Here is a 14,984-nt window from a genome sequence, read left to right on the forward strand (position 1 = left end):
GGCCCTGGTGCCTGTATAATATGTGATCGGGCCCTGGTGCCTGTATAATATGTGATCGGGCCCTGGTGCCTGTATAATATGTGTTCGGGCCCTGGTGCATGTATAATATGTGTTCGGGCCCTGGTGCATGTATAACATGTGTTCGGGCCCTGGTGCCTGTATAATATGTTTTCGGGCCCTGGTGTCTGTATAATATGTGTTCGGTTCCTGGTGCCTGTATAATATGTGATCGGGCCCTGGTGCCTGTATAATATGTGTTCGGGCCCTGGTGCATGTATAACATGTGTTCGGGCCCTGGTGCCTGTATAATATGTTTTCGGGCCCTGGTGTCTGTATAATATAAGTTCGGGCCCTGGTGCCTGTATAATATGTGATCGGGCCCTGGTGGCTGTATAATATGTGTTCGGGCCCTGGTGCATGTATAACATGTGTTCGGGCCCTGGTGCCTGTATAATATGTGATCGGGCCCTGGTGTCTGTATAATATGTGATCGGGCCCTGGTGCCTGTATAATATGTGTTTGGGCCCTGGTGCCTGTATAATATGTGTTCGGGCCTGGTGTCTGTATAATATGTGATCGGGCCCTGGTGCCTGTATAATATGTGTTCGGGCCCTGGTGCATGTATAACATGTGTTCGGGCCCTGGTGCCTGTATAATATGTGTTCGGGCCCTGGTGTCTGTATAACATGTGTTCGGGCCCTGGTGCCTGTATAATATGTGTTCGGGCCCTGGTGCCTGTATAATATGTGTTCGGGACCTGGTGTCTGTATAATATGTGATCGGGCCCTGGTGCCTGTATAATATGTGTTCGGGCCCTGGTGTCTGTATAATATGTGATCGGGCTCTGGTGCCTGTATAATATGTGTTCGGGCCCTGGTGCATGTATAACATGTGTTCGGGCCCTGGTGCATGTATAATATGTGATCGGGCCCTGGTGCATGTATAACATGTGTTCGGGCCCTGGTGTCTGTATAATATGTGATCGGGCCCTGGTGCCTGTATAATATGTGTTCGGGCCCTGGTGCCTGTATAATATGTGATCGGGCCCTGGTGTCTGTATAATATGTGATCGGGCCCTGGTGCCTGTATAACATGTGTTCGGGACCTGGTGTCTGTATAATATGTGTTCGGCCCTGGTGTCTGTATAATATGTGATCGGGCCCTGGTGCCTGTATAATATGTGATCGGGCCCTGGTGTCTGTATAATATGTGATCGGGCCCTGGTGCCTGTATAATATGTGTTCGGGCCCTGGTGCATGTATAACATGTGTTCGGGCCCTGGTGCCTGTATAATATGTTTTCGGGCCCTGGTGTCTGTATAATATGTGATCGGGCCCTGGTGCCTGTATAATATGTGATCGGGCCCTGGTGCCTGTATAATATGTGTTCGGGCCCTGGTGCATGTATAATATGTGTTCGGGCCCTGGTGCATGTATAACATGTGATCGGGCCCTGGTGCCTGTATAATATGTGATCGGGCCCTGGTGCCTGTAAAATATGTGATCGGGCCCTGGTGCCTGTATAATATGTGATCGGGCCCTGGTGTCTGTATAATATGTGATCGGGCCCTGGTGCATGTATAATATGTTTTCGGGCCCTGGTGCCTGTATAATATGTGATCGGGCCCTGGTGCCTGTATAATATGTGATCGGGCCCTGGTGCCTGTATAATATGTGATCGGGCCCTGGTGTCTGTATAATATGTGATCGGGCCCTGGTGCCTGTATAACATGTGTTCGGGCCCTGGTGCCTGTATAATATGTTTTCGGGCCCTGGTGTCTGTATAATATGTGTTTGGGCCCTGGTGCCTGTATAATATGTGTTCGGTTCCTGGTGCCTGTATAATATGTGATCGGTCCCTGGTGCCTGTATAATATGTGTTCGGGCCCTGGTGCATGTATAACATGTGTTCGGGCCCTGGTGCCTGTATAATATGTTTTCGGGCCCTGGTGTCTGTATAATATAAGTTCGGGCCCTGGTGCCTGTATAATATGTGATCAGGCCCTGGTGTCTGTATAATATGTGATCGGGCCCTGGTGCCTGTATAATATGTGTTTGGGCCCTGGTGCCTGTATAATATGTGTTCGGGCCTGGTGTCTGTATAATATGTGATCGAGCCCTGGTGCCTGTATAATATGTGTTCGGGCCCTGGTGCATGTATAACATGTGTTCAAGCCCTGGTGTCTGTATAATATGTGATCGGGCCCTGGTGCCTGTATAATATGTGTTCGGGCCCTGGTGCATGTATAATATGTGATCGGGCCCTGGTGCCTGTATAATATGTGTTCGGGCCCTGGTGCATGTATAACATGTGTTCAAGCCCTGGTGTCTGTATAATATGTGATCGGGCCCTGGTGCCTGTATAATATGTGTTCGGGCCCTGGTGCATGTATAACATGTGTTCGGGCCCTGGTGTCTGTATAATATGTGTTCGGGCCCTGGTGTCTGTATAATATGTGATCGGGCCCTGGTGCCTGTATAATATGTGATCGGGCCCTGGTGCCTGTATAATATGTGATCGGGCCCTGGTGTCTGTATAATATGTGATCGGGCCCTGGTGCCTAAATAATATGTGTTCGGGCCCTGGTGCATGTATAATATGTGATCGGGCCCTGGTGCCTAAATAATATGTGTTCGGGCCCTGGTGCCTGTATAATATGTGATCGGGCCCTGGTGCATGTATAATATGTGTTCGGGCCCTGGTGCCTGTATAACATGTGTTCGGGCCCTGGTGCCTGTATAATATGTGTTCAGGCCCTGGTGCCTGTATAATATGTGATCGGGCCCTGGTGCCTGTATAATATGTGATCGGGCCCTGGTGTCTGTATAATATGTGATCGGGCCCTGGTGCCTGTATAATATGTGATCGGGCCCTGGTGCCTGTATAATATGTGATCGGGCCCTGGTGTCTGTTTAATATGTGTTCGGGCCCTGGTGTCTGTATAATATGTGATCGGGCCCTGGTGTCTGTATAATATGTGATCGGGCCCTGGTGCCTGTATAATAATTGTTCGGGCCCTGGTGTCTGTATAATATGTGTTCGGGCCCTGGTGTCTGTATAATATGTGATCGGGCCCTGGTGCCTGTATAATATGTGATCGGGCCCTGGTGCCTGTATAATATGTGTCCGGGCCCTGGTGCCTGTATAATATGTGATCGGGCCCTGGTGTCTGTATAATATGTGATCGGGCCCTGGTGTCTGTATAATATGTGATCGGGCCCTGGTGCCTGTATAACATGTGATCGGGCCCTGGTGTCTGTATAATATGTGTTCGGGCCCTGGTGTCTGTATAACATGTTTTCGGTTCCTGGTGCCTGTATAATATGTGATCGGGCCCTGGTGCCTGTATAATATGTGTTCGGGCCCTGGTGCCTGTATAATATGTTTTCGGGCCCTGGTGCCTGTATAACATGTGTTCGGGCCCTGGTGCCTGTATAATATGTGATCAGGCCCTGGTGTCTGTATAATATGTGATCGGGCCCTGGTGCCTGTATAATATGTGTTCGGGCCCTGGTGCATGTATAACATGTGTTCGGGCCCTGGTGCCTGTATAATATGTGATCGGGCCCTGGTGCCTGTATAATATGTGATCGGGCCCTGGTGTCTGTATAATATGTGATCGGGCCCTGGTGCCTGTATAATATGTGTTTGGGCCCTGGTGCTTGTATAATATGTGTTCGGGCCCTGGTGTCTGTATAATATGTGATCGGGCCCTGGTGCCTGTATAATATGTGATCGGGCCCTGGTGCCTGTATAATATGTGTTCGGGCCCTGGTGCCTGTATAATATGTGTTCGGGCCCTGGTGCCTGTATAATATGTGATCGGGCCCTGGTGCCTGTATAATATGTGTTCGGGCCCTGGTGTCTGTATAATATGTGATCGGGCCCTGGTGTCTGTATAATATGTGATCGGGCCCTGGTGCCTGTATAATATGTGATCGGGCCCTGGTGCCTGTATAATATGTGTTCGGGCCCTGGTGCCTGTATAATATGTGTTCGGGCCCTGGTGCATGTATAACATGTGTTCGGGCCCTGGTGTCTGTATAATATGTGATCGGGCCCTGGTGTCTGTATAATATGTGATCGGGCCCTGGTGCCTAAATAATATGTGTTCGGGCCCTGGTGCATGAATAATATGTGATCGGGCCCTGGTGCCTAAATAATATGTGATCGGGCCCTGGTGTCTGTATAATATGTGATCGGGCCCTGGTGCCTAAATAATATGTGTTCGGGCCCTGGTGCATGAATAATATGTGATCGGGCCCTGGTGCCTGTATAATATGTGATCGGGCCCTGGTGCATGTATAATATGTGTTCGGGCCCTGGTGCCTGTATAACATGTGTTCGGGCCCTGGTGCCTGTATAATATGTGTTCAGGCCCTGGTGCCTGTATAATATGTGATCGGGCCCTGGTGCCTGTATAATATGTGATCGGGCCCCTGTGTCTGTATAATATGTGATCGGGCCCTGGTGCCTGTATAATATGTGATCGGGCCCTGGTGTCTGTATAATTTGTGATCGGGCCCTGGTGCCTGTATAATATGTGATCGGGCCCTGGTGCCTGTATAATATGTGATCGGGCCCTGGTGTCTGTATAATATGTGTTCAGGCCCTGGTGTCTGTATAATATGTGATCGGGCCCTGGTGCCTGTATAATATGTGATCGGGCCCTGGTGTCTGTATAATATGTGTTCAGGCCCTGGTGCCTGTATAATATGTGATCGGGCCCTGGTGCCTGTATAATATGTGTTCAGGCCCTGGTGCCTGTATAACCCAGATAGCAATGAGTCGGCGGGCCACCGGCGGTTCTCCAGCGTAATCGCAAACACGTTCGCCGGCGCACCGCCAGCGGCAGCCGCTTATTTAAAAGCGGCATCCGCCTTCCTACCGCCTTCGTATCGCGGACGGCCAGCAGGTCAACCGCCGTTTCGCCGCAGTTATAACAAAGGCAGCTTTTTCGCGGCCCGCCGGAGGCAAACGCTATTATATATATATATATAAAATATTTATAGCATGCAGTTTATCAAGAATAATGATTGATCAAACCAGATAAATTTCCATTTGACGTTTTAATTTTACATTTTAAAGTACAGTAATAGTCATTGAAACAAAATGTCAGCTCAATGAAATATAACAAAAAAGATACATATATACATAATGTACACACTAAAGAACATGCAAGTTTACAATTATATATTGTTTAAAAACAGCCTTATAAGCAAATTATATCACTTAAAATATTTTTTAATATTATCAAGAGGTCAGTTATGGGATGAAAAGAATTACCAGTAAACATTATAGCAAGTAATGAAGATATATGGTACCAAATAATGTGCAAGATACCAAATAAATTCAGGTATAACATCACAAGTGTGTCACGGTAGACGTTTTCTCTGTTCCTTCTAGTCTCGTGTTTATGTTGTTGTGTGAGCGCGTGGTGTGTGAGTGCGTGGTTTTGTGGGCGTGAATGTTGACATTACCTGATCCGCTCCAGCTGTCCATCATCATCACTTCACCAGCTGCGGGCAATCTCACCACTCTACTTATACTCACTGCTCATCTCCTCTCATTGTCAGATCGTTGTTAGATGTTGTTCGTGTTGGTGTTCGTGTTCCGGTGTCCCGTTCCTGCCTTGTTCCTGCCTTGTTCCTGCCTTGTTCCTGCCTTGTTCCTGTCTTTGCGTTTCGTGTTGGATTACCTGTCTTCTCACCGTCACCTCACCATCGCACATCTTCACGGATCCTGACCATCTAGTCCCTGCGTCACGTATTCCACCTGCTTGTACTGTCACCCTGTCGCAATAAACGTCGCCTGCTACTGTTTCCAGTTTCAGTCTCCAGTGATTATGACAAAGTGGCAATAATTGAGTAAAGCTCTGGGGTAGAATAGACAATTATAATGGCATTGCTGATCTGGGGCACAAGATTTACACTGTGAATGTCTGGAGTAGTTCGATATGCGTGGCGTAGTGAGCTAACAATTGCAGGACAGTAAGTAATTATAATTGTTTCAAGTCTGACTACAGGTTCTGTGGTTTTTCCCAACCACCAATATAGGCAACACAAATTGGCATATCTTCAGTGACTCCTTGTGCGCCTGTATAAGAGTGCTTTTAATTCACAATTTAACACATATTACACAAACAATAAAATCACAAAAAAACATTAAGAAAAATACTACCAAATATATAGACCAGACAAAAAAAAAAAGTTTTTTTTATAAAAAAGTGGATTGGTCGAGTGTAGTCTGTTACAGACTGCAGGGTAGTGAGTGTTCCAGTTGTCAGTGATGCTGGGGTGTCAGTAGTCAGCCTAGGTTTAAGGGGTCGGCTGTGGGTCCCTCTCAGCTGTGCGGCGCCTTTTTCCACCTTCACGGTCAGATGCTCCTTTCAGGTAACGCATAACATTAACCTGGACCGCCTCATCAGTGGCATCCTGGGTTGCCGGGTTCTTCCGTATGGCCCCTGTAGAAAATACAGATCTGTCATTCCATTTGAATACACATCACATACACATCTATCTAAAAATATCTAAAGAATATCTAACTTACTTTGAACAATAGTCTTCAGGAACAGGTCTCTAAAACATGCTTTTTCCCCTACACCAGTCCAAGTTGTATCAACGGAAAGGCGATTAGAGAAGACACTCTGAAGCATTCTCCACACTGTTGACTTTAGGTCCTTCCCACATTTGATAGCCAAAAAACGTAGCTGAAAATCCAAAAAAAGTGCCCCAAATTACATTTCTCATACATAAATATAAAATGTGACAGGCTTTGAATTCAGACTGTAGAATAGGCAGTGTACAATCTTAATTTGACTTTAGATTAACCTACAGCGTTATAAACAATAGCAGCACACTTACAAATCGTTCCTGGAGCTCGTTATCCTGCCTCAAACTTCTGTCAAGCAACGCCAAATCTTCCTGGGTGTTTAGGGGGAGTGACATCACCTGGCAGGGATAAATCTCCAACAGACACATTGGCGCTGAAATGTTGCAGCATGGTGTCCATTTTGTTGTCCATGCTACGCACAACATCGCCAAACTCCCCAAGACGTCGCAGGATTAGGGTCTGATCTGCACCTAAAGGGATTCCCAGAATAAAAGAACATAGTAGTCAGTCCTGGTCCCTCAACTACAAAACTATGACATTTATGTCTTGGTCTACTACATGTATAGGTGGCCCCAGTGGGAATTAATCTAACAAACACAGGTGTTGTTTGCAAGTCGTACCTGATTGCCCAGTGCGAGCAAATGTCTTCAACATTGTCCCAACTTGCTTCACCTTCAACTTGCTTTCTCTCCGGGCTTGGTTCTCCTCCCTCAGGGCTTGGTTCTCCTCCCTCATGGCTTAGTTCTCCTCCCTCAGGGCTTGGTTCTCCTCCTTCAGGACTTGGTTCTCAGTCTTGAATCTCTGGACATCTACATAACAAAAGAAAAGGGATTCTGCAGGGTTTAGTCAGTCAAATTTACGACTAACATAATTATATAATCACTATATTAAGAGATATAGGTCTAGAATATACCTTCATAGCTGAAAACTTGATTCTGTACACGTGATTTCAGGGGAGTCCAAGGGCCAATCACTGAGTGATGACTTTCTCCTATTGATAAATTGACATAATAATATGTTAGAAGTTATTGCATATATTTACTGTATTGTACAACACACCTAGACACCTTTCATCCAGGGCAGTCAAGTTCCCTAATGAAAAACAGATTATGCATAAAAGGATTCCTCATCTTAAATAGAAGCAATAGTTTAAGACAAACAATGTCACAAATAACATCACTTACTTGTACTCAAACTGTTGGCTCTGAGAAGTGGAGACTGGACTACTGGTGAGAAACCTTGTTCTGAGAAATAGGAAACAAAAATGTGAAAATCTAACAAAGGGTATAGTTTAGTGGCAGGATCAGAAATTAAGCATCACAGCAATACATTGTACATACCAGCTCTGAAGTCTACAGATGGTTGAACGTTTTCCTGGTTTTCTAGAATGAATGAAACTTCTGGAGCATCGGGCAGCACGGAAAACTCGTTACCATTACTCGTTATGATTTTTTCAAAGCTCAGAACAGCTGGTGCATCTGGAAGACTAGACTCCTCTTCATCAGAAGAGGCCTGGGGTCTGTACTTGGAATTTAAGGTTCTCTTTCGCTTTCTCTTCTTGTCATCGTCTGTCGTTTCAACGCTGGAACCCGTTTGGAAGCGCTCCAAATATCTCATCGCCTCTTGCCAAGATTCTAGTTTAGGGAACAATGAATGAAAGTCAGTTATGCACCATAAACAGAAAGAAATTACACAGAAAAATAAAATGCACAAGTCACATTTACCTGCTCCCTTCATGAACTTAAAATTATGTTTTTCCCAGGTGCTGTGTGGAGGCGTGCAGCGGATGGCTAAATTGTTGCCTTTGTCTTTCTTGCGGAGGGTAAATGGGGGCCAAAAGCATATGGCCTCGCTGAGCCACACTTGCGGAACCACTGCAAATGGCAGATCCTCCTCGTCGATAAATTGAACAATGGCACACAGCATCTAAAATACAAGAAAAAATAGCACAATATATACATTTTGATAATTTTTTAGGCAAAATCAATTGTCAAAATTCTTACCCCTTCAAAAAAAATCTATAATTTTCACAAGTGAATCAACGGAAAACCAGCCTTTCCTTCCGGGCAAGGAAGAAGATAATATTTCTTCTGCACATTTGCTGTATGCGTAAAGTGGAGTGTATCTGATAGGCCAGATAAATGAAAAATGCCTAGCTTGGAAGATTCCACAGGGTAAGTAAAGAAATCGACCACGTTCCGGAACCTCTTGTAGATGACCAAAGTGTTGTCCATTTCATCAACAACCACATTCTGTATAAGTACTATGTCCTTATTTTCCAACAGGACACAGTTGTCTCCCTCCGAACGTTTCACAACAAAGTCTTGAAAGTAACACTCCTCATACTGCTTTTTCACAGGAAGACCATTGAGGAGTGGTCCATGGTTGTGCTCTCTCAAGGACCTTGTTTTGGAGATGTTTGTTCTTTTGTGCTGACTTCTCTCTGACAATCGGCGAACAACCTGCTCCAGTGGTTGTGTAGGCTTGCGCAACAGTTTCTTCAGGCGCCCAAGGAAGTTTTCAAATGGGAAGCATGAGATATTATCAAGGACACCATACTTTTTGGCATCTTGGCTGAGGTGCACTAATCCATGCATGTTGTATGTCACATGTTCTTTTCCATAAAGCTTGCTGCAGTGATCAACAAAGAGAACCAAAATTCTGTGTGCATAGTCTACAAGGTCAGCACACAGGGACACATTCAGTAGGATGGTGATGCCAACTGAAAGCAGCATGAAGTTGTTGTACACTTGAGTTGGTACAAGGCCTTTTAAGCTGACTGGTCCAGTGTACAACAGGAACTGCCTGAATTCTGTAGCTTTCCAACGCTCAACATCTTCCATGGATCGTTGCTTCCTGTTGAACTCGCACGGAACATGGGGTGTAAAGGTCAGGAGTACTCTGGAGAGCTCTTTTACCACGCTGGGAGAAAATCTTGTCAGCCGACGTCCCTTTAGCCAAAGGTGTAACAACTTTCTTGTCACTCCAAGACAGACCAGATGCATATACTCCAATGGGAACTGCGTTACTAAACCAACAGACAACAATGCCAATGGCGTTTCTCCACACTGATGACTGTCATCAGAAAGTTCATCACGGAGTGCATTGTCTAATCTTAGAGTAGCATCTGTTTGAGGAAAAGTCATCCTGTTCTCGTAGTGGACCCCCTTTTGAACACACTTGTCACACCCATAATATCCACTGTGACCTTTCACATTTCTAACAAGCGCACGAGCAGGGGCGTCACAGATGAATGTTGATATTTTGAAAGAAAGTGCTCTCCCTTCAAACAGAACTCCTTCCGTTTCAAGCCGCTGTGCCTCTTCTACAAAAGGATTCAAAAAGTGAAGGCTGGTTGGCTTCTTCTTCCCATAGTAAAGACCAATGACAAATGGAAGTTTGTTTTGCTGGACATTACCCATGTATTGCTCAATTAAACCAAGAACTGGCCAGAACTGGGCATTTGAGCTTTTGAAAAGTGGAAGTCCATCAACATTAACTTGCATTGAAACTGACGCCAACTTCTCAATTCAGGAGACACTAACAACTGCGATAATATTCCACTTTCAATTCCAGAGTGATGGTATACACCACCTGAGAGTTCTGTTGTTTTAACACAAGTCACTGTTTTCAGAAGGGTTCTTGGGTCTTTAGGAAGGCTTGGATGATCCTTGGACAAAATGGTTAAAAGCTTACCAAGTGCCACATGGGGGATCATGTTGTCAATAGCCCACCCTGCCAATTGTGTCCTTAGGCAATCCTCTTCCTCTTCATCTTCATCTTCTGTACTTGAGGAAAACATTTCACCAGCTTCACATGCCTCATCAACAATTATGTCCTGTGCTACAGGGGTTACAGTTTGTACATGGCTTGTTGTAGCCATTCCATGTAGATGTTCATTAACATGAGGATTTACTTGGTCAAAGTCAGGAATAACAGCAAGTAGAGCATTGTTTGCAGCTGCAATTTCCTGTTTGTCCCTCTCAACTCCTTTCAATATCCTTCTCCTTTTGGCCCAGTAACTAGACATTGTGACTAACCATGCATTTACCTTTAAAGCCAAAAAGATTGTCCCACAGTAGGTCTCTTGGGTGAAGATAACCGGTTATGCTCTGGTCAAGATATCTGCAAGAAAATGTGAACAAAACCACATTGTTAATGTTAGGAATATACGTGGGGGAAAAAATGATCAGCCAAATGTGGAACAGTGAGTGTTAAAAATAAAATGTATTCATTGAGTGTAGTGATTTAAGTGAACACAGATTTGTCCTCAAACATAAAATGTACAGAAGTTCACAGAATTACAAATCCCAATAGCGTTAAAAAAACATTGTTACATTCAGATAAAGATGTTTTATGACTCAATAAACATGATTGTAACGATATATGATGTATGTGTGTTCTTCAAACTATGTTCAGGTATCATTATAATGAGATTATATTCATAATGTAAAGGCAATCGATATAATTTATCCTTGAGCATAATACTAGAAAATAATATATTTTCTCTCTAATTGTTTTATCCAATGCCAAACCAGATCACAGAAGTTTATATAAAACACTCGACTTGCGTTATAAAGTAATTTTGCAAACACATGGTTTTAATCTCATAAATTTGTGTATAGTGGCTAGCTAGCATGCTAACGTTACCTAGCCTCAGGTGCACCTGTCACATAAATTAGCTGTTATTTTTATGATTTTATTGTAAATAGGAATGTTTACTGAAATGTTTTGTTTTTAGTTTTCAGTGCTAGATACAGTTTCAACTGTGAAGTTGAAGAACTGTGAAATAAATTAGGGATTATAACAGTGTAAGGCTGGAGAAACTGGTTGGAGAGATAGACTGGTCTATGAAACAAAGAACCTTGCTGGAAATTAACATCTGACCTCCCCCATGCAGCCTCACTCCTTTTCACGCCTAAAGACTCACACAAGAATATATATGTGGTTTAATGTGAATGATTATTATGTTTAGTATCATTTAAAATGTCTCAGAGTGAGTGGTACAAATGTCTCATTTCCAACTAGATTAAACAAAAAGAAATCAGGTTTTGAGAAGTTTAGAGAAACTGACACACAAAGGAAGGTTGTCTCTGGCAAATGGTCTCCTACCCCCAAAAGGTGTCAACTCTGAATGTAAATTCCCATTGTTAACATATGAAAGAGGTTTTGGCTATTTAATGGAATGCAGCAGGAGAATCTGGGCTTTTCTGTATCTAGACTGGCCCGTGATGGCTGGGAGTGACCGAAACTTCCAGCCTCATGTTTTTGCATCAGGTTGGGTTCGCATCTCTTCTTTTATTCATGTTTTATATTGATTATCTTTGAATTGATTATACAATTGACCTGATACCTGATTTAATAAATTGTTATATTTGATTATTCAAACTGATTTTGACCTTGTTCATTTAATAGTCTAAAAGTAATAATCAAATATTCGCTCACTTTTAGTGATGCATAGATATTATCAAAACCTTTCATTTATGGAGTCAGATGAAATAACGAGTAAATACATATGAGAAATGTATTGCATTTAACCCAAATTACTTTGAGATGCTGGAAAGACGGAACGCGCAAGAAACCTTCCCGTGTTATTGGAAACCCTCATTGGACCAATATAGCGCGGCTCTTACAAATTGGTGACCCCGAGACGTGATCTCTGATGGATTTCGCGAGCAAAGTCTTTTCCAGAAAAGTTTTGGGAATCTAAAATCAACACAGAGGTTTGAACATCTTCTCTTTCTTCCGCCGCTGTGGTAAGTCAACTTTTTCTGCCCTTTTTAGAAGTGTTTGAGAAAATGTTTGCATTGTTACAGGTCGGAAGGTTCTTTGTCTAGAAACACGTGTGAGGACGTGATTAGATTAGCAGCGCAGATGAAGAATGAAACACTTGAATAGATTTTAAAGATCTCCTTTGCCTAAGCAACAAGAAACAAAACCTAAAATTGGAATAACATCTTCCAAATAATGAATAACTCGACGAAGAACCGAAAAAATAAAGCCTAAACGTTTTAAAACCAGCCGCATGTTTTTTGCCATTGTTGCATTGGCTTGTAAACAAACCAGCAACACAGAGAATGAGCAAACAACAGAAATAAAAATCTAAGTTTATAAACGATCGAAAAACGCGTTTTATAAATAAAAAGGCAGGTCGATTAATTGTTTATGAAAAGCAAAGAAGTTTGGAAAAAATAGGATGACATGATTTACAGGCTAAAAATCTGTTTTAGGCTAAGCTAAATATGTCCATGCTGCTTCCAAACGCTTAACCTTTTGTGTTGCCGGCCCACCGGTTTAGGCCCAAAGTCACATTGAAAGCATTAATATCCTATACTAAACCTAAACTAATCTTGATAAACTACATTTGAAAGCTTGAACTTTAACACATATGAGATTAAAAAGCATGCAATAATTCTGTTAATTTTCAAATTGGAAATTGTATGAACGCATTATGCTCATAGAACACAATTTAGTCGTTTGTACAACAATGTGCATAGGCTAAATTTAAGTTTATTCTTTAAACACGGGATTGCTTTACTGTAAGTGTACTTGAAACACTTAGGTAAAGGCTGTAGATATCCTCTAGGCCATGTGTCCTGTGTTGAACTGAATTAAACACGTGTGTCTATGCCATGCTATGATGTGATTCGCAATGAATTTGAAAATCAGAAACAGCGAACGCGCATCTTATTAATCCTGAAACAACAAAACTCTCATATTCAAAGTTCCAGAGAACGTTGCGCATTAGGGTTCAGTAACTCTGAATCTTGAACAAAATGTATGCATTGTTACGTTTGAATTCATTCTAAATGACTCTGAGGTTGTTTTTTCCTAAATATATTATTGGATTCGTATATTTCCACAATTCTGCGACCAGATCAGCAACAGGCTGAGACCTGGCATCATTGCAAGTATACTTGAATGCAGGAGCGGGTTAATTTCCGTTTAGAAATAGCAAAAGCTATTTGATCAATCTAAATGTGGGTACGCTCATACCTCTGTTCTTAGTTTAATGTTACTTTAGATAATTGTCTACTAAAGTAAATGATTGGATTAAGTTCCTGAGGGGGCATTCAAGAAGGTTATGAAAAAGTATCTTTTATTGTGTACGTGTGAATTACGGCAAATCCTAGATATATAACCAATTACCTCTGATTGATGACCAGGACTGGCGAGTTTGTGTCGAGAGACCTGCGAAAGACCAGGACCTCTAAGTGATATAGTCTCCTAAATCTAAGCGGATAAAATATTATTAAAGAGTCAAAAGAGAATAATTAAACATTAAAATAATAATTTTACCTACACGTAGTCTTTAAAGAGACTAAAAATGAAAGAATAGGCATTTGAAATCTAAAAAGAGAAACAGCGAACGCGCTTCTCATTAATTCTATAACGAAAAACCCTTTCCATCATTGTGAAATTAAGCAAATATAAATTGGAACATGGATAATAAACATGTCCTGTTTAAACTATGGGCCGAAAAGGTCGAGCCTACACTGTGCAAACTCAGTAGAAAAGGTCTTACCATAGACACTATTGACAATGAAATTTTCACTTGGTGGAAAACAGTGGGTAGTAAGCAGAAGAAATCAAAACATGGTGAGATAATTGAGGCTTTAAACTTCATAAGTTATAAACAGCTACATAAGTCAACCAAATTTCTATCTTCGCTTATGGAGGTTAAATGTGAAGAAGTGCATTCAAAAAATGCGGAGGCACAAATGTCAGAGGCAAAGATTCAAGATCTTCAAACACAGCTAGATAGATTACTATCTGAACAGTTAGCCCTGACTAAAAAGTGTAAAAATCACAAAGACACCATTGCAGATCTTAAGGCTAAGCTAAATGCTAAAAAGTCCAAGTCTCCCATAACGCTCAACAGCGATGGGACAAAAAATGTGCACTTCTTAGATGAGGCAGCCTGCTCTAACAATCGTGTATCTTTTCAGACAGATGAAGCACGTGATCATATTTTGAAAAGAGTGCCTGTCTCAGCCCTTAAGGTGATACAGCACCCAAACGGCACAGAGTCAAGCATCCGACGTCCTTTAACGGTAACTGAATGTAACTTGTTTAAAGCAGAGATCGGACCATTCCCTTTGAAAGGGCCATTCGAACCCTGGTGGCGACGCATTGTAAGTCTAAAACATGCATTTCAACTCGAACCAAAAGATATTTGGCAAATTGTAATCAGCTCAATTCCAGATGTTTTGATCTACAAGATACCACAGGTTTTGATGACAGGCACCATTGTGCAGTCAATGTGTCAAAATGAGCCTGAGAGTGAAATCTTTAATAGACTCAAACAATGCCTTCGTGATCTGCGTGGTTGTAGTCCTGTTGGATGGGAACTGATTTTCAATCGGAAACAG

At 42.7% G+C, this 14,984-nt stretch overlaps 1 long non-coding RNA gene across 1 annotated transcript; it reads right to left on the reverse strand.

The window, feature by feature from the left end:
- Positions 1–6,220: 6,220 nt before the first annotated feature.
- Positions 6,221–6,946, reverse strand: LOC307004472. Its single transcript, XR_013799037.1, has 3 exons — positions 6,864–6,946; positions 6,550–6,709; positions 6,221–6,463 (listed from the first exon to the last, which is right to left on the reverse strand). It is a non-coding gene; the product is annotated as an uncharacterized lncRNA (long non-coding RNA).
- Between the last annotated feature and the right edge of the window lie 8,038 nt (positions 6,947–14,984).

Source organism: Phoxinus phoxinus, assembly GCF_949152265.1.
Source record: "Phoxinus phoxinus genome assembly, chromosome: 9".
NCBI lineage: Eukaryota > Metazoa > Chordata > Actinopteri > Cypriniformes > Leuciscidae > Phoxinus > Phoxinus phoxinus.